The sequence below is a fragment of the Salarias fasciatus genome, chromosome 3 (assembly GCF_902148845.1).
Source record: "Salarias fasciatus chromosome 3, fSalaFa1.1, whole genome shotgun sequence".
Taxonomy (NCBI): domain Eukaryota; kingdom Metazoa; phylum Chordata; class Actinopteri; order Blenniiformes; family Blenniidae; genus Salarias; species Salarias fasciatus.
This window is the reverse complement of record NC_043747.1, coordinates 11,075,288-11,093,497: the sequence shown is the minus strand read 5'-3', so window position 1 is coordinate 11,093,497 and position 18,210 is coordinate 11,075,288. Positions and strand designations below refer to the sequence as shown.

General features: G+C 43.6%; 1 protein-coding gene and 2 long non-coding RNA genes across 3 annotated transcripts in view; 1 reads left to right on the top strand and 2 right to left on the bottom strand.

Moving 5' to 3' along the window:
- Positions 1-10,998, bottom strand: part of LOC115382036 (uncharacterized) — a 19,604-nt gene extending 8,606 nt beyond the window's left edge. The window contains exon 1 of the long non-coding RNA XR_003930492.1: positions 10,861-10,998. This is a non-coding gene — a long non-coding RNA (uncharacterized LOC115382036). The remainder of the gene's footprint in view (positions 1-10,860) is intronic.
- The window catches only part of pea15 (proliferation and apoptosis adaptor protein 15), a 34,494-nt gene that overhangs the window by 2,399 nt on the left and 13,885 nt on the right, over positions 1-18,210 (bottom strand). The gene's annotated exons all lie outside the window — the stretch shown is intronic.
- LOC115382043 (uncharacterized) overlaps positions 1-18,210 on the top strand; it is a 24,741-nt gene extending 6,531 nt beyond the window's left edge. Inside the window, exons 2-3 of the long non-coding RNA XR_003930493.1 lie at positions 15,299-15,307; positions 18,200-18,210. This is a non-coding gene — a long non-coding RNA (uncharacterized LOC115382043). The remainder of the gene's footprint in view (positions 1-15,298; positions 15,308-18,199) is intronic.

Genomic DNA, 18,210 nt, shown 5'->3' with positions numbered 1-18,210 from the left:
AACACATCACGAGGCAGACGCAGGCTTCTGAGATTCCCGACTCCATCTCCGTTTCCGGGGGGGAAAAAAAAACACAACTTTTCTGAGATCTGGATCAATTAATTCACTGAAATCTTCATTTGGCTTCAGACATCACATCTCTCGCTCTGAGGACACTTCAGCAACTTCCATACGAGTTGCATCGGGACAGGATCCGTTCAATCCATCCCGTGCAAACAGCTCCACAGCGAGAAACCTGCATTTAACACTCGCTGCTCACTTGATCCCTCACACACACATGCAGGCCCAACCCTCCCCCCTGTCTTTGGTCCCTGGCATCCGCGCAGCTGGCGAGAGGCTGCCGCTCTGTGCAGTGCATCATGGGCACTGGCACGAAACTCCGTCTGCCTCTGATCCGCTCCGTCTCATCGCAGATAAACACGCTGTACAGAAAAGCCCAGAAGAGCTGCGTGATGAGCGGCGTGACCTATATAGCGGCGCCGCCGGTACCGCCCCCCCCGCCAGCAGACGGCGCCCGTCGGCCGCAGAGCCGCAGCCTTTTTCAGAGCTCGATCGTCTCAGTGTGCGGCAGCACTATCTGCACTTAATCTTCTTAGCCTTCACACGGGGGGCATATGCACGGGAGCTGATGCTGTACGGCGCAGCGGCGGACCTTGAGCTCATTACACGTTCTCCCTGAAAGGCCGAGTGACGCCGGCGACGGCGCCGTTCATTCATCCAAAGACGCAGCTGGAGTCTGCCTTAATAAATAACCTCAGAGTCAAAAAAAAAAAAAAAAAAGAGGAAATTTACACCTAATGGCTACTCAGTAGGTTAATCACAGCAAAATGTGTGGATTAGCATGTGATGAATGGGATGGTGCGGAACGCCACGGAGGACGTGGCGGCGGAACGTAATCGTCCCAGAGGCTGATTTAAGGTCAGATTTGTTTATCTGCTCTCTAATGGATAATGGTGACATTTGGCTGGGATTGTCTGAACCACGATCTGAGCCTCGGGGCGAGAGCACAATGATGACAGGGCGCTTTTACTCAATGCGTGAGTGTGTGTGTGTGTGTGTGTGTGTGTGTGTGTGTGTAGGTGCGTTTGCATGTGTGTGTTATTTCAGCGTTAAATGTCACATTCATCTCCTCACTAACCAATTCATCTTGCTCAATCATTACAGAGCTGCGTGTGGGAGGAGAGAGCACGAATATGCACCTCGACTCGTCTTCACCGTGAGTGTGTGTGTGTGTGTGTGTGTGTGTTCTTATGTGCAATATGTGCAAGGCATGCTTCACTCACTGACTTCTTGTTCAGGATGGAAGGATGTGTTATTCGGTCGCTCAGCCATTCAATGTTTCAGGACTATGAGATGAATCCAGAGTACCAGGAGGAATCCCGTTCATACACAGGAAGAACATGCAAACGCCAAAAAAGAAAGACTCGGTGTCAATGGTTAAGACATGTTGTGGTTATGGCCATTTCATCTACTCTGAAATTCCCATTTCGTCTACTACTTTTTTAGCCAACATTCCCATTTCGTATACTTTGTCTACTTCAACATTAGACCACCAAAATAACATTAACTATGAAAGTTATTTAAGAAACAGGATATTTATTATGAAAACTGCTACAACAGCTATTTATTTCCCCAACCCCAACCCTAAACCCTAACCTGTTCAATGCCCTAACCCTAACCCTTGAAGTTTAGTATTTAAAAGGGTAAGAATTGGTCAAAATATAGCATTACAGCAAAACCTGTGGAAAAGTAGTGAAACGTGGGAAAAATACAAAGTAGACGAAAGTCGACGAAATGGGAATATATGTCAGAAACAGAGTAGACGAAATGGGAGTAGGCGAAATGGGAAGGAGACCAAATGGGAGTAGACGAAATGGGATGTTAGCATTGTGCTTAAGGTTCAAGTAAGTTCACAGGACATAAACGTAAGTCAATACACTGTCACTGAAACGCAGGAAACCACATGCCAGTGTGCACGCTGTATACCAGTGAGGGAGCTTAAATTGTAGTTTTCATTGTGTTTATTGTTTTATATTTATTCCTGTTTTTATGTCGAGAGGAAAAAAACTCATTTTTGGTCAGTTTTTAGCACAGAGCTTGGTTGGTTTAACAACAGGGAAGTAGCTACGCGAGTAACAGTTAGGATGGATTTCAGAGTCAGTCTGCAGAAAATGAATGTCAGTCAATGCAAAGTGTGTATCGCCTCATTATTGTTGCTATACTTGTGAGGACAATAAATAAGTTGCACACTGACCATGTATATTTTGAAAATTAGACTAAAAGGGTGAGATTGAGGCAGGCAAGTAGTCACAGCTTAGTTTAGAGCTCTTGTCTGGATCTACAACCACGAGGGTCCAACATTAACGTTAAAGAAAACCATAATAGGACATTTCACAGTATCAGATTCTTCAGGAGAAAAGGATGCAAGAAAACACAAAAACGTATGTGTATCTGTGTGTTTCTGTGTGCGAGAGAGAGAGAGAACCTCCTGTCTCGACCCAGGTCGCCCTGCCTGGTCCCTGTTTTGCACCACAATGGACCGGCGCTGCTTTTGTGTACTTTTAAAGGAGAAGCAGGGAGGGGAGAAAAAAACACGACAATGGGTGAAGTGGCTACGTTTAGTCTTTCTGCAGCTCCCTCTCCTGCTGCTCTTAACTCTTTCCCAGCCGTGAGTTTGAGATGTGTGCGATTGGTCACGCTTCACAGAGATGGAAGCACAGCATACACCAAAAACCGAAACACACTCGAGTCACAGGAGAAGTCCGCATGGGCACAGTTATGAAAAAGATGTAGATTTTTGATATTTCTTCTGTCCTTACACCAGCATTAATGGCAGCTTAATGTAAGAATGGATGTGTTGAATATCATAAAACTCCTACAAGAACAGGATTTTGTAAGCAATCATTCAATTTCTATCACGACTACATTGTAACAAATTACCTTAAGTTAATTCAAAATTTATTTCCCAGCATTTTATACTAATATAATGAGGGAAAAAAGGTGTCACAACTTTAATTTGTAATCTCAAAAGCAAAAATACACCTCTGTAAGTCGTGCTGATGTTTCCTTCTGCCACATGTTTTTGATAGTTTAGGGTAAAAACAGAGAGAAATGTTTATGAATGAGTGTTAACTGATGTCTTGGCAGAATGCAACAAAAACCTGCAGGAACATGTTGATGAGATGAGATCATTTGGATTATAAAAAGACATATCTGAAACGCTGCAGGGAAAGAGTCTGCAAAATCCCCTTCGAATGCCCCCCCACCCCAACCCCAACCCCACCCCACCCCGGTCTCTCTGGGACGAGCCGGACACTGCGTCCATACATAGAGACCCACTGTGCTTCACATTCTCATGAACACAAACATGCTTTTGTCTGCTCGCTCCTCTGTCTCTGCTGCCCGAGCGAGTGTGTGTGAGTGTGTGTGTGAGTGTGTGTGTGTGTGTGTGTGTGAGAGCGAGGGGGAGAGAGAGTTGTCACTGCAATTATCATGACTAAGTCAAATGGCTTATTCACAGCGTTCAAGTTTTTTTTTATACATTAACTTGTGAAAGAGAGAGAGAGAGGGGTAGAAACATATAGGTGGCAGGAGCAAAGCATTTGCTTTCTCAGTGTGAATGGAAGCCATCAGCTTCCACGGCTCAAACTATTAACCCTCGATCCCCTTCAGTCTGCTGCTCTACATGACGCGATTGAACTCATTATGCATCCAGACACGACACACTCGTCTCCCGTTCCTGCCATCTCCTGTTTTAAAATCCCTCTCTATCTTCACCTGCTTTTTTCCTCCCCCCTCCTTGTGTTCTTCCAGTCTTCATCTTGACGTCTGCTGGCGGAGGTTTCCAGGAGAACGATGGCACCATCACTTAGATGATGAAAGGTTTATTAAAGAGTTAAATGAATAATTAGCTGACGTGTTTTTGTGTTCTTCATTTCCGATAGTTTTAAAGGTGTTAATAAATAAAACTAAAAGCTACAGGTGTGATAATTGTGACGATTACAGGCTGTGCAACACTGGAAAGCACTTATCAACTATTCCCATCATCCAATGCAATAATAATGTTTTACAAAATGGACAGACTTGTAGATCTAGAGCGTCGTATCCCATAATCCCTTTCTAAAGATCGTGTCCTGAACATGTGTATTGTGTTGGGAAAAAAACAAAACAAAACACTGATCCGCATGAAACGGATGAATGAGGATAAACGTGAGGTGAAGTCCGCGTTTTTTTCTTTTCCCTGAGAGCCGCGGTAACATCTCATCTCCTCCCCGGGCGCCTGCCAAGATCAAAAATATTATTTGATTTTCCAATAAACGCTTCGTATTTCACAACTCTCTTTTCATTTGGTCCATCTGCTGCGCTGATGCTGAGTGCTCCTCTGTGCTGACACACACACACACACACACACACACACACACACACACACACACACACACACACACACACACACACACACACACACACACACACACACACACACACACACACACACACACACACACACACACACACACACACACACACACACACACACACACACACACACACACACACACACACACACACACACACACACACACACAAACAAAACAATACAACCAAAACTCCATTCACCCTCCACACCATCGACGTTGCCATGGAAACCAGGCCTGGCTTTGCCTTTAGGCCGGGAGACTGTTACCTAGCGACAGGGCAGAGACCACCACCACCACCACCCCCACCCCCCCTCCACACCTCACCTCACTTTCTCCCGTCTTTCAGAAAAAAAAAAAAGAAAAAAAAAAAAGTGCGGCGGGGTGATTGACCTCGCGAATATTTGAATATCTGCACGACCTGCAATTCTACGAAGAGACGTCTGCCGGCAGCGCAGGAAAAACTGTCTGCAAACAGAAAACTTCAAGACAGAATAGGAACAAAAAGAGTGTATTCACACACGCACGAACGCACGCACACACACACACACGAACAAGCGGGGGCAAAGACAGCATGCGAGGGTGCTGATCTCCCCACCGTGGCATTGTGACAGTCATATGATCAATAGCTTCCTCGCTCACACTGTCTGCTCTGTCTCTCTCTCTTCAGGCACTGATCCACCGTAACATCCTATCCACTGACATGTGAAGAGAATAACACTGATTATTATTTCTATATCATACCATCTGCTACCGGCAACAAGTTGTTATTATATCCTCAGAGTTGTTGTCTGAAGCAGAGAAACATGGAAAATTGTGAAGATTTCAGGGAGCTGTGAATAAGGCCAGAGTGCATCACTGCAAATAAAACCCACGAAAAGAGGCGAGATGGTCTGAGAAGTATTTCCTGTTCGGTTGGTCCGTTTATTTTTTGTAGATTCTAAAATTTCCCAGAATCTGGACGCGCAGTAGCAGTTTTTTGCAGCCCGATGTGTTTCTAACAGGCCCAGTTGGGCAGAAAACTGTCAAAACAGGCAAGTCTGTGCTGCAGGGTGACTCTGAAAAGTCAGAAAATGCATTCATTCCTTCAACACACACACACACACATGCACACACACACACACACACGCACTGCTGGTCGACTGTGTTTGGACTACAAGCCTTTAGATTTTACCATGGCAACTGCACCACCAGGGTAGCTGCTGAAAAATCTCCCTGACAGAGATCTGGAAGGAGCCACAGACTCCGCTCTGCAGTTTCCTTTACAATAATCCAGACTGGGTGTCTCACCCCCCTCTTCTCTCTCCTCACACTGTTTCTCTTGTTATTTGTTTTTTTTTTTTTTTTGCTGCTGAGTTCTCAGGCTCCTTAAATTTACACCCACTCATAAACCCTATCAGGAAATCTAATACCTCTATTACTGTGTTTATGTCCAATATGTTTGTAGTAACTTGATGTATTTCAACTGGAACAGAGCAAATCCATTCTATTCTGTTATAACTTGACGATGATATAAAATATTTGAGGTATTAATGTGGGGACTTTTGACCAGTATTTTCAGAAATTATCACATTATTGACTGGTTAAATGATCAAATGTAACACAAATACCTTTTAAAATTTAATACTAATGCATAAATAGGACCGTATCTCTTGGATCTAAACAATTTTCTTGCGGTTTTGTGCAGTTTTCTTGTCAAAAATAGATACACACCTGTGTACACCTGTACTGACGCTGTCACGGGAAATGTGCTAATCCAGGATTAAACAGGCACTGATCCTCCGGTAAACAGGAGCTTAGTGAAATAGTAACAGCATTGCATCTTTAAAACTATTTCTCAACTGTGTCTCATGGAAACGACTGTCATTGTTCGCGCAACCTCCTGAATGAAAAAGTCATTTCCAACACAGGTGAGTAAACATATGTTTCACATTCACAAATGTGTTGCAGACCTGTTGATTGTTTTCGCGACTGCAACATCTCACCGCGATTCGATAGGAAACAGTGGATCTCACCCATTTTTCTTCACAGATGTACCCACAATGCTCCATTTCTGGAGCTTAATGATGTGGAAAGTAGGTTGCTTTTGCTCTCTTCCTGTTTTAAAGCTCTAAAGCAACGCGAGCACAGCCGCCAGTGAAGTCTTTAAAATACTGGGTTCGGTGCCAAAGCAAAGATAGTAAGGGCTGAAATACAACACCGCATTCCTTATTCTGCTCCTCTCCTCTGCATCTTTTTACTGGTGGAGGCAGAACAGCTCGTCTCTATCTTGTTCATTAAATCTCGGTGACCTTTCACAACCTCTCCTCATTTCTTTCACTCGTTTTTTTTTTTTTTTTTCTCTTTTCTTCTTCTTCTCCCCGCTTTCACTCCGGTGGACCGAGAGGCAGAGAGTAGGAGTCCCTCCCACTCTCCATCTTTAAATCGCCCGTCAACGACTTCGCGACTGCTTGCAGTTTCATTCTAGACCAGCTCGTGTTCCAAAAATTATATAATTACCTGATGTAATCTGATCCGAATTCAGACAACGGCAGCGGGAAGCAACGGCTCCGTTTCTCTCTCTATGTACATCTTGTTTTCACACAAAAATGTTCGTCTCAGCGAGGCAGAGCATCTTCTCCCAGCCTGAACACATCCTCAGTCTTGCAGGAGCAGCAGGAGCTGCAGGAGAGTGGGAGGCAGAAGAGCTCACGGTTGCAGGTTGCAGCACTGCCCGCCTCCAAAATCCACTTTTCAGGTCAGGAGGCTCTCCTCCTCAACGTAATATAGGAATTTGCATCTCGGAACACAACAGGTAATTGCCTTTTTTCTTTCAAAGCATTTCACTTCGGCCTCCAAGTTCTGCCCTATCACAAAGAAAAATAAATAAATTAAAAGCAAAGGAATGTGTTTAATGATTGCAAAATAACTGCCTTCTGATGCTGAGTTGAAATTCATATACATATTTATCTCCCATCCTTAAGTTGCCATTGGGTTGCAGCCTCGAGGAACAGAACTTTCTATACAGAGGTGACAACACACGTTTTATAAAAGAACCAAATGGAACCGTAATCAAGAAACAAAACATCAGTGTATATTATATTACATAAAGGAAAATCAAGTTTCAACAGATTAATGCATTACAAAATCTGCACGGTCATTTAATGTTGGTACTAGTGAAAGCAACAGGTCACAGGTTCAAAGGCAAAAATAAAAAAATTTAGAATTTCTAAACAGGTTTTAAGAACTTTTCTGCATTTAACCAGACTGTGCGTGCACAAACACAGTCCATGTCACTTTGTGCATTTACAAATATGCACAAATATGATCCAAATCACTTGCATGCAGGCTCAAACTTGCACTTTCTGAAGATGTTCGGAACAAGATACATACTGAGCAAAATATAAAGAGCCTTTTCGGGGAGTTTTTACAACCATTTTATACTTAAAACTGTGCCTGCATGAACATGATCTATACAATTCTAGCAAATATATAGTTTCTAAGAATTTTTTAAATATTATGAGCAATTAAAGGCAGAAAGAGGAGTTTCAATGTTTTAAAAAGCATTTTGCACACCACCATGGACTGATACCAGAGAACTGATTATCATCACCATCATCACACCAACTGAGGACTTAATTGTGAGATTTAGTTCAATCAAACTAATCCATCTTGATTAGTCCTAATACAGCTCATATTTCTAATTTTGAAGTCTTTTTGGTTTATTTCCATAACTTTTATTTTTCCCGCTCAGTCCTGTGAACGAAGAAAGTACTTCACTAACAAGGCCGAGTCAAATCCAACCGCCTGAATAGACTTTGATTTTCAAAGACGATGCAGAAAGTCTTTCTTTCTCTGTGTTTCTGACAACACAGAGCTTCTTAATGTTGCTGGATACTGTTTCTCTCTCTCTCACCTCAGTACACAAGCTCTCATGTAAAGGCACCTGAAGTTTTACTATTAGGTGTTGAAATGGGGGTACGGTCATCTATTTTCCCCCTTTAATGTATAAAAGCAAAAAACGTCTGTCTGAAACTGGCCGCGTGCGAAGAAAGAGTGAAGAATCTGCTGTTAAATGAAGCCAGAGTCCAACCCTCTCCATTACACAGGAGTGTAAACAGCTCGCTCACCTTCACTGTGCGAAGGGAGCTTTCTCTTCTGGAAAGTTACCGAAGTTGCCAGACAGAGGACGCAGCCAGGGTCAGGATTGGATTGGAAATCTACTTTCCAGTCAGAAGGCAAAAAGAAAAATAAGCTGCAGCGATGTGAAGGACTTCTTAAAAGCTTACGGTCTTACACGGAAAGTTAAAATCTCGTCTGTCGGCGCTGTCAAAAGGAAGTGTCACGTCCTTGAGCGAAAGCGTATTCTTTACCAATTCAAAGTCAAGTCTCTGAATCCATACAGGTGAAACTGCTCCGAATTCCTACATTTCCCTTTCAATGCTGCGCAGTTCGTTTTCCTCTGTGAGCCATTTGTGTGTGTTTTTAATTCAAATCAACAAAACATTCCCATTTATTTTAAAGCTGGCTTTGTTCACTGAACGGCAGAAGTGAATCTCTAAGTTTAACTAATTTGTGTGGTTAATTATTCCCCAAAGCTTCATGTACTGGAGCTTCATTCGGCTCCATTAACTCGACGCCACCTTGTGGCACACTGTTGCACTTTCACGTATTTTATGTAGCGGTAAGTATATATTAGAAATTTAGTGGTGTAAATTCAGTCAGTGAAACATGTAGCAGCATTCTGTTGTCAAACAGTGCCATCTAGTGGTCGCACATGATATGTAGACATATATGTTAGAATATAAGTCACACGACCAGCCAACGACTTTTAAAGAAGAGCATCTTATAGTTCCAAAAATATAGTGTCAAAAATAATTGTAAATTAAGGAAAAAAACCCACTTCTTTTGGACTTTGAACTTTCCAAATCATTACAGTGAAGCCAAACACTGGAGGCCCCGCCCACTCTCAACAACAAACCAAACCTGGAGCCTTGAAAATGGGAAGTTTCCAAACTCTGCTCCAGTTTCTAGAAAGTGTCTTTTTGTTGTTTTCTTTAACGTATGCAAATCCAATTTCGGCAGCCTCGGAGCAGACAAAGCCCCGGGTCCCCACTCTGATCTCTGGCGCCCTCCCAAGGGGGTCCTGGGAAAAGCGGATTCAACTCACCGATTTTTTTTTTTTTTTTTTTGTTAAACAAACGGATGAAAGGAAGGAAACAAGCTCAAGAGAGGACGAATCAAACCAGAGAGGAAAGACCGGACGAACTGATATTTTAAAAAAAGAAAAAAAGATGAAGATATCTGAATCAAGCACACTATTTTTACACACAGTAAATCTTCTTTTCTCCTCAATGAAAAATGGGCCAGTGGCCTATATTCTCTGGCGCTTCGCTGCTTCTCCCCAGATTAGCGCTTCCTCCTCCTCTCCTGCGTTTCTCTTCCCCCCGTCTCTCCCTTCGCTCGCTCGCTCTCTCGCTCTCTCTCGCATCGCTCTGGGCTTTTGAACTGATAAGTGCTGGCAGTAGCTCGCTGCCTCGTTGGATACGAGGCCGTCTGGAAGGAAAAACCACCCAGGCCCTTTTTCTTAAAAGAAACACTTCTGTATCTTTTTCCGCCTTTTCTCGCAAATATTCATTTTTTTTATGCAATCGGGACAGCAGAGAGAGGGCAGATGGCGCGACCTGGGAGCATTACGTTTGACCTTTCGAAGGAGGGATTGCGTTTTAATTCGAGTCGTGCAGGAACACTCGCACCGGATGAAAAAAAAAAAAAAAAAACATGCTGCAACATAAATGTCATCGTGTTTTTAAAATCCATCTAACATCTTCTGTTAATCGGGAAAAAAAAAGTCTTTTGAAGTGATTCACCCCGAGTGGAAGAACTTAGCTGTTGGCTCATGGCTGGTATGAATAAATCATCATGTGTCCATTACCAAATCCATTTCATATTTTAAGAGGTGATTATTGGAAACCGTGTCAGCAATATTTTAATATTTGCAGTCTTATAAAGTGCATTAGCAGAGCTGGGGAGTTTCTGGAAGATAACGAGCAGAAAAGTTGTGGAAACAGTTTTGAGCTTGTCCTTGCTGAGTTTGTCCTGCTTCGGAAACACGCAGAGGATTAAAAGTAAAACATATACAGTCAGTATTCCACCTGTTTTTGAAGGGACAACTGTGATAGCAACTTTTATTTTTATGCAAATGTCGATATAAAGTATACGAATACAGCACAAACTGTACATATGAGGAAAAAAAAGTGCATAATGCTCATTTTCTTTTCGCTCATCTTGCTAAATGTCATCAGTCACTGACCTCTGTAGACTTGCTGGTCTATATTTTGTTGCCGGTATCTTCCCTCCCTCTTATTTCTCCTTAAGCTATAGAATCGGCGAAGCCTTTGTGCAGGCAGAGCCAACAATCAATCCTCTGGAGCGACACATAAACACAAAAACACAACCCACACACTCCACACACACACACACACACACACACACTGTGGGCACCCTGTGGATGTGTCCTGCATACAGATGCCCCTCAAGTTTTTGGCACAGACTCGTGTGGAGCCAGAGGGTAAAGGTCACCAGAGGAGAGAAGGAGAAGCACCACGGGAGACTTTTAACCAATAAATCTGAAGCGTTTTCGACGAGTGAACCTGGGAATAAATTCAAAAAGCATGCCAACGAGAGAGTAGTGCGAGTTAAAAAAGAGAAAATGGTTTTGTTTGGTTTGTGTTAGTGGTGAAAGGCGCTGAGGAACGTGCTGCTGTGTGCAGACAGGGATTGATTCATTAGTAAAACCGGACAGAGTGTTGCTCAGTGTGGCGAGGAAGGCGAGCACAATGGAGATGGAAAAAGCCCCAGAGCATCTTCACACAAAAACACGGATAAATCTGAATCTTACTGCTGATTGTGATCCAAAATTAACAAGAATGGACCGAATGCTCTCTGGAAAACAGGATGTTTAAAAACAGCATCTTTTATTATTAGGAATACTGTTGCTTCTTGTAATACATTTAGTTAAAAATGCTTGTTTGTGGAGCAAAGCATTCACGGTGTCCAAACTTTCCTGCACACACTGGATGACCCCTGAGCTCATGTTTTTCAATTCAATTTTCAGTCACAGCCTTTGTAAATCAAACATTTGTATCATCGAAACGCCGTGATTTCGAAGAAATGGCAAATAAATGAGGATTTCATTGCCGATTCATTGCTGTAAGATTCAGATGAGGAGATCTGAGGAATGCAACAGTTAACGTCTTCTGGAGCTCCGATGAAAAGCGAGACGGTTGAAAGGAGCTGCAGCCGGTGAGCTGCGTGCCGAGGAGACCTGGCTGCGGCTGACCAGCCCAGGCTCACTTCCTGCAGTCGCCATGGACACACTTCCTGCCCCTGGCTTCAGGGCAGCGGAAAAAACAGCAGCCGCCAAAAGAGAGAGAGAGAAGAAGAGAGACAGAGAGGACAGAGAGAAAGAGAGCAGAAGGGATGTATGGAGGGGGAAAAAAAAAAAAAAAAAAACAGCAGCTGGGCTCGCCATCGGAATTAAAAGTGGAGCTAATCCCTTCTGCTTTGTTCGACGCTGCTCCGCTCTTCCTCCTCTGTCTCCGAGTCTCCCCCTCGGGGCTCGGCCGTGCGCCGGGGACATTCTGAAGACAGCGGATCTCATTTGTATAAACGTGCTCTCGCTTCAACTCACCCGGGCCGCGCATGAAAGTGAGAACGGATGAGCACTTACAGAGACGAAGCTGCTGCAAATGGAAACAGAAACGCCAAATGTTTAGGTTGCAGTCATCGGCTAAAGAGTGTTTGATGAGCATCCACGTTTGCTGTTTTAGTACACAAATGGGGATAAAGTTGGGCTATTTATTACAACATGAAAGCTGACGTTTGCTTTACTTGCTTCTAGAAGAAAGATGCATTTTCAAAATGCATTATAACGTAAAGAGGGTGCATGCAAACATTCGCGAAGAAATGCTTCTTTGGTGAACGGGCGTGCACGTGCATGCGCAGAGTCTGATCTACTTGACTGTACACACTCGATAACGTGTGCATTAATGGGAACAGCTGCAGGTGCCACATGTTGGAGCTGCGATGGGAGCGAGGGAGACGCTGAATGGAAGGGACAGAGCGAGCCACTCGGCCTGCTGTCAGCGGCGCCGACTTCTCCTTAATCTAAATTGTAAACGGCAAACACTTCACTGTGGCTGCAGAGAAAGAACAGATGGCCATGACTAAAACCAGAGACAGACAGAGAGAGAGAGAGAGTGGAGAGAGAATCCAGATGTGCAGGAATGCAGGAAGAGAGAGAGAGTGTCTGCAGCCGAGCAGCAGCAACATCCACAGAGATGACAGCGAACGGTTCGGAGCATTTGCGGAGATGACTTATTCAGCTTCCACATGTCTGAGCGCTCGCGGGTACGCAGCGGTGCTTCGGGTTCAAAGGTGAGCCCTGTTTGATCGGGGTGACCCGGTGACCCCGGGGCAGCAGCGGACGGAGGAAGCAGGACGACGACAGCGCCCTGTCACGCAAACGCACCTTCACAAAAACCCAAACCGCCGCCAGGTCTAATTCTTTAATCCATTAAAATCCTGCCTCCATGCAGCTAAGCTACCATAAGCAAGTCAGTAACCTTCTGTACCTGATAAGTCGACACAGTCAACAGTCATTACAAGCCGTTTTGCTTCGATACAGTTTTTAAGCTTCTCTGATTCCATTACTAATGTCTTCTCCTGTTTTGTTCGAGTTTTACAGCTTGTTTTCTTGGGAGTTTTTAACCCAGCAATCAACATGCAGCTGAATGTTAATGAAATCTGTATGAAACACTTTGAGAAGCAGGACATTGCAGATGCAAAAAATGTGACTTTCACTTGCCCGTTATTAATCAGAAACACAGCCACAGTTTCAGGCACTACAAAGTGAACAGACTGGAAGCCAATAGCATAATCAATCAATCTCACAAAAGCTTTAATTTTTTAACTAAAACACGGCATAAATAAAGCAGCAGTCATCTGCCACTGGCCTCCATCGACTGCAGCTCTGCATTAAAATCTACTAATGGGGAACAACAGAGGCTTTATGATGATGGGACTATTCATTAGATGCTTTTACCACTCCGGTGACGAACGAGACGACAATTCTCAGGAGTGATATATTTATTTAAACGCCAGTATTATCATCACATCAGAGACATATTACTAGTTGACTCGACACCGGAATAGATTTCCTTTTGCAACAGTGATTTTTCACGGGGGACTTATAACGAGATAAGTAAGTGTGGAGTTCATGATGGAAATAACTGCATGGATGCTGGCTGGTTTGTGGCTTTATGGGGTTTATGAAGAAGCTTTTCATAACTTAATCACCAGGAAGTGAGACTACTTTTCAAAAATCCTCAACTGGTTAAGTATTTGTCTCGTTGTTAAGACTGCAAAAACTCTGATTATTAACAGAATCCTCATGTGCAAGGACTCAGCTGTGATGTGGATGCATGTCACCAAGAATTAAAATTTGAAAGCACAATTAATCAGCGCTGCTCAGTGCAATGCTTGAGTAAATTACAGCCCACCCCCATGAAAACAAGACGTGAACCTGCAGAGGGATGGAGAACCGTACAGCCGCGCAGAAAATCCATCTGTGGAGTATTTTTTATTTTTTTTTTATGCTTCTGTATATTTGCAGAGGATTAACTGACACAAATCCTTATGACAGATAATCAGAAAAAAACAGGTGCATTCTATTGTCCGCGCACGAATCTGATCCCGCCGTGGACGAATGACTGGATGTGCGTGCGGGACGTGTGGGTCCGGCCACGACTGCCTCCGAACGTCAGGCCTGATGACAGTCGGTTGCATCACGCCGGGCTGATGGCGCATCCCTCGACAGCAATGACAAGAGACAATCATCTCTATGTGCTCATGTCTGCGAAGGATTACGGCTCAGAGAGAAAAAAACAAAACGGCAATTTCAAATCTTGTGATAAAGCAAATGGATACACTGCGTATCCTGCCTGTATTGGTCGAGTAAATCTTAGATTCTGCCTGTTTTGTTGTTCAAGATCAAGAGGATGAGCCGTGTGGAAGTCCTGCTTTGTGTGGGAAGAGCTGATGGCAAAGCTCACAAGTCTGAGGGGGATGAAGTAATTTAAAAAACAAAATGACAAGAAATCAAACTCTTTGCTCTTAGCCAGGTTAGTGTTAGCAGCAGATTGATCTGACTACACCTGCCGTGCATTGGGGATTAGCTTTTGTTTTCCCTGAACTCTTTGACTGAACACATTTCTTCATGTATATCTTGCTAAATATCAAATTAACAAAGAGACGTCTGCTGAAAGCGTTTAAGCTGAATTACCCTGTGATTCTATATGTACAGCTTGCAATTGCGGTCCCTGTTACACTTGGCAATAGCGAATTTAATGAAGTTTGAGTTTGCTTTAATAAAGAGTACCCTAGTTTGATTCATCATAAAAGAAATGGAAGTGGATAAAAGCCATGGGGTCTTATTCTGTGACACCGTCAGCTGCTCCACCAGGATACTGGAAACGTTCAAACGGAGGAGAAAGCGACGGGGTTGAACGGCTGTTTGCGACGTCCGATTATCACGGGGATGCATCAGACACGACTCGCAGTGATCTCCACTCTCATTCACCGTGGCAGTTTCTGTTCACAGCGGCAGGCGGGAGATGCAGCGGCGCGTCACGGCAGCGGCGGCAGAGGAAGCCAGATATGAAAAATCATGGAAATGTGTTTGTGTCGTCGATGCTTCATTAGTGTTTGGGCTTTACGGAAGATAAAAATATCTCTGTGCCTCTGGGAGGAGAGAAGACGAGGTTGGGAGGGGTTGTGTGTGTGTGTGTGTGTGTGTGTGTGTGCCTGCACGAACGTGTGTGCAGGCAAAATGAGGATGCAAGTTTTTTTTTGTTTTTTTTTTCCTCCGCTGTGATCGTGCATGCATCTCAGGTCTGCGTTTGTGCACGAGCGCCGCCGTCTTACATGAAAGTTGCAGGCGAAACGTGACAAAAGGTGCAGGACGGCGAGCTGACGTCAGCCTCTTCAGACATCCGGCTGTGAAGTCAAGTCAAAAATATCTCCCAGGCTCCTCTCTGCCTCTCCCTCCTGCTCCTTCATCCCAACGCAAGCGTTGTGTGAGTGAAAAATGCATGTTTTTTGACTCAGATGCCTAAAAAATAATGATTAAAAGAAACGACGGCGCAACTTGGGAAATAAAAGATGAAACAGAATCAATGTTGTCTTCTGAAAATACTCCAATATATATTAAAGCTAAATTTGTCGTATTTTACCACAAACAACCAACAAACTCCTAGAAAATACATTTTATTTCTGACATATTCTGACAACAGTTGACTAAACAGAGCTCCATTATCATTAACCGATTCCAGACACTCATCAATGAAGAGTCCACACTGAAAGTCTTGGCTACATTACACCACATTAATCCAACAAAAAAAGCATAAAGAGGCATAAAAAGACACAAATGACTCCAATTACACTGCCACTGATTTTTTTTAAATGTCAGAAAAATGTCATACGATGTTTTCCCAAACCATCGAATTCAACCTGAAATGTCCTGTTTTGTAGGATTTTCAAATATTCACATTATATGTGATATTAGCCGATTGTATGTTCATGTATTTCGGGTAAAAAGCTCAAATAAACATGAAGGGAAACTGCCAGACGAGTTGTCCAGACACTACTATATAATCAGTCCATAATGTGTGTTACACACCTGTTTTGACTGATAGCTGAAGCCGAGAGAAACACAAGCAGCAGGCGTCAATTCTTTACATGTCAGGCGGGGAACAATAAAAATTCATATGCATGTCTAAAAAGAGAGAGAGTGAATAAAGTCCCTGGAGTGGGGGATCAGACTTTTAACATTTCTTTGGTGCAATTTTTTTTTTTAATCATTGAAATGTGAACGCACAGACAAATGTAGCATTAAAAAAAAATGCATATTTTCTTACTCGAGACCTTCTCCTGCATGTTATTGATTGGTTTGTACCGAATTTGTCGTCCAATAAAACCAATGAATTATGACTGCGGAGGAAGTGTAGCAGGGCTTTTTCCTCTCATTGATTGAAAGCACTGTAAATCTCCCGCCGAGTTACAATAAAAGGGACGAAGTGACTGAGTTTTCATCGAGCCCCTTTTGTGGTTCACATTCAATAACACACTGTGAGTTTGTGCGCAACACAATAAAACCAGAAACCTGCTATTTTTTTTTTTTTTTTTTTTTTTGTGGAAATCAAACCCAGGCATTTCCTCAAGAATAGAGTCCAATATCATGTGTTGTTCGTATTATTCAGGACAGTCGCTCCCGAACATAGAAAAGAGGTCTGCAGCCTGTCTTATGTCTCTTTGAGGTTTCAAAAAATAGGGTTGGGAAAGCTGATTTAAGCGATAAAAACTGGAAAATCACCAACCAGATTCTGTAAAATCCAACACCTCTTATCAAAAAAAATACATCATCCACCGCCGAGCCATAAACAGGAATGATATTATCACACAGGGTGATGAATTCTGTCCCTAAACGCGCAGTCTGAACACGGAGAAAGCCAAAAGAAACAGGTGGCCAGGTAGTCAAGCAGGAAATATAATTAAGAGCCTAAAACGTTGAGACACGGCGGCCCTGCGGGGAAAACGCTGTCACGCGTTTTGATCGGTTGTCCAATAATCAAGACGATCAGATGGGAGTCTTGCTGGGTTTATTTCTTTATTGCGAAATATCTGTCGGTGTGTTTTCGCATGTGTGTGTGTCTACGGGGGCAAGAGCACCAAATTAACAAGACAAGCAGGAAACGGCCCGAGGGAGAAGAGGAGGAAGAGGAGGAAGAGGAGGAGGAGGAGGTGGAGACGGTGAACTCATGCTGTGCGTTACGCCTCTCTGTGATCTGCCACTCGTGTCCTGGATGCGTTTTACAGCAGTGCTGCCACGAGAAGATGAGGCCCAGATGGGAGGGAAGCCTCCTTAACGGCGTCTCGCTTCCTCCGGAGGTCAGAGGTCACAGCATGGAGTCATCAGCCGTTAGAGGAAGTTAGGTAAAGAAAAAAATACAACTCTGGACGCCAGGATAAACACACAAACTAAAAAAAAAAAAAGACATGAAGTTTAAAGGTGCAGCGTTTAAGATTTAGGTGATACCACTTCTGTCCACTGGATGGCAGCACTGAGTCCGTTTCTACATTCTACATTTTCAATAATTTGTCTAGGCAACATCTGTTGACTGCTGGGAATTCCCTCTATATGGATGTAATTCCCAGGAGACCGGAACGCTCAGAAAGAAAACAAACAGCCGCAATTTCCTGAATGGGTTTCTCAGGAAATGTGTTTTACTGCTGTGATATTCCCTCAACTTTCTACCTGCTGTATTTATTTGTCTAGAGACATGAACTCAGTAGAGCGCTTCAGAAAAAGAAGAAGAAGACGAAGAAAAAGAATCCCACTAACACGTCTCATTTTCTCTCCTCACACTCTCCCCGTCTCCGACACCTTTCCTCCACTTCACCTCCTCTCTCTCCATCCTCCATTCACTCCCGGAACATCTCGGGCGCCTCACCCTTCACTCCTATTCACTCCTTTGACAGGTTTCTCTTGCTGCACTGCTCACGTAATCTCACATCTTCTATTTTACCCTCCTTCCTCGCTCTTCTGTATTTTCTGCACTCTACTAGCGTCTGTATTTTCAAGGTGTTAGTAGATTAAGGCCTAAAGTGGACGTCGTACATTCACATGTCAAAAAGTTCCCCACTGAGGGCTGTTTTCAAAAAGTTGTATTTTCAGTGGCTCCCAGCAACTTTGTCA